Source organism: Heteronotia binoei, chromosome 4, assembly GCF_032191835.1.
Source record: "Heteronotia binoei isolate CCM8104 ecotype False Entrance Well chromosome 4, APGP_CSIRO_Hbin_v1, whole genome shotgun sequence".
NCBI lineage: Eukaryota > Metazoa > Chordata > Lepidosauria > Squamata > Gekkonidae > Heteronotia > Heteronotia binoei.
The window spans coordinates 182,104,218-182,105,867 of NC_083226.1; positions in this window are offsets into that span (position 1 = coordinate 182,104,218).

Sequence of the window (1,650 nt, forward strand, 5' to 3'; positions counted from 1 at the left end):
TCCGATGTCTCACCTCAAAAGTCTCTCCAAGTTTCAAATAGATTGGACCAGGGGGTCCAATTCTGTGAGCCCCAAAAGAAGGTGCCCCTATCCTTCATTATTTCCAAAAGAGGGAAGGCATTTAAAAAGGTGTGCTGTCCCTTTAAAGGTGATGGCCAGAACTCCCTTTGGAGTTCCGTCATGCTTATCACAACCTTGCTCCTGGCTCCACCCCCAAAGTCTCCTGGCTCCACCCCCAAGCTAGGGTTGCCAAGTCCAATTCAAGAAATATCTGGGGACTTTGGGGGTGGAGCCAGGAGACTTTGGAGGTGGAGCCAGGAGACATTGGAGGCGGAGCCAAGAGCAAGGGTGTGACAAGCATAATTGAACTTCAAGGGAGTTCTGGCCATCACATTTAAAGGGACAGCACATCTTTTTAAATGCCTTCCTTCCATAGGAAATAATGAAGGATAGGGGCACCTTCTTTTGGGGCTCATAGAATTGGACCCCCTGGTCCAACCTTTTTGAAACTTGGGAGGTATTTTGGGGAAAGGCACTAGATGCTATACTGAAAATCTGGTGCCTCTATCTCAAAAAACAGCTCCCACAGAGCCCTCGATACCCGTGGATCAATTCCCAATCATTCCCTATGGGAATCGTTCCTGGAGGTGCATGATGGCTCTGGGGGCGGGGCTTCCCCCACCGGCCAGCTGGCTGGGGGAGGGGGAAAGCCTGTAAAACCAGGGGATCCCTCTCTGGGACCTGGGGATTGGGAAGCCTACCCCAAGCCTCCCAGATATTTCTTGAATTGGACTTGGCAACCCTAGATGCTGGAAGGCCTGGGATATCAGCTAGCGTTGCCAACCTTCAGGGGAGGCCTGGAGTTCTCCAGGAATTACAACTGAGCTGCAGACAACAGAGATCAGTTCCCTTGAGGGAAATAGATGCTTTTGGGAGGGTGGGGCTCCCAAAGTTTGAGACCCAAAAGGCATCTTAAAGCATCCCCCTACACTTAACTCCGTCTCCCTTCCCCGCAGCTGGCTTGCGAGCTGTCAAGGTTCTGATTGATTGACCAAAGCCCTGACCTTAGTCGATAGGACTGGTAAATTGTCATATCGACTTGCGGGAGGTGGGGGAGCAGGGGGGAAGAGAAAGCATTTGGCGAAGAATCTGTTTGCAACCTACTATCCTTGTTGACAAGTTGGTAAGATGTGGTTTGGATCCTGTTACCGTTAGGTGGATCTGTAACTGGTTGACAGGTGGATCTGTAACTGGTTGACAGATCGCACCCAAAGAGAGCTTGCGAATGGTTCCTCATCCTCTTGGAGGGGAGTGACAAGCGGAGTGCCTCAAGGATCTGTCCTGGGACCTGTTTCGTTCAACATCTTTATCAATGATTTGGATGAAGGAATAGAGGGAATGCTTATTAAATCTTCAGATGATACAAAATTGGGAGGGGTTGAAAACACAGAAGAATGTGTGGGCCCTACAAGACATTAGCCAATTCCGTAGGGCGTGCAAAACCGCCCTCTTCCAGCTAGCCTTCCAAGATGGAACCTGAAATAAACACCATGCCATCACTAACATCAATATAACTGAGATAGCAATGAGATGAAATTATTTTAGATTGATTTTAGACTTTTTATATTATGCAAAACTTAATGGTAAATT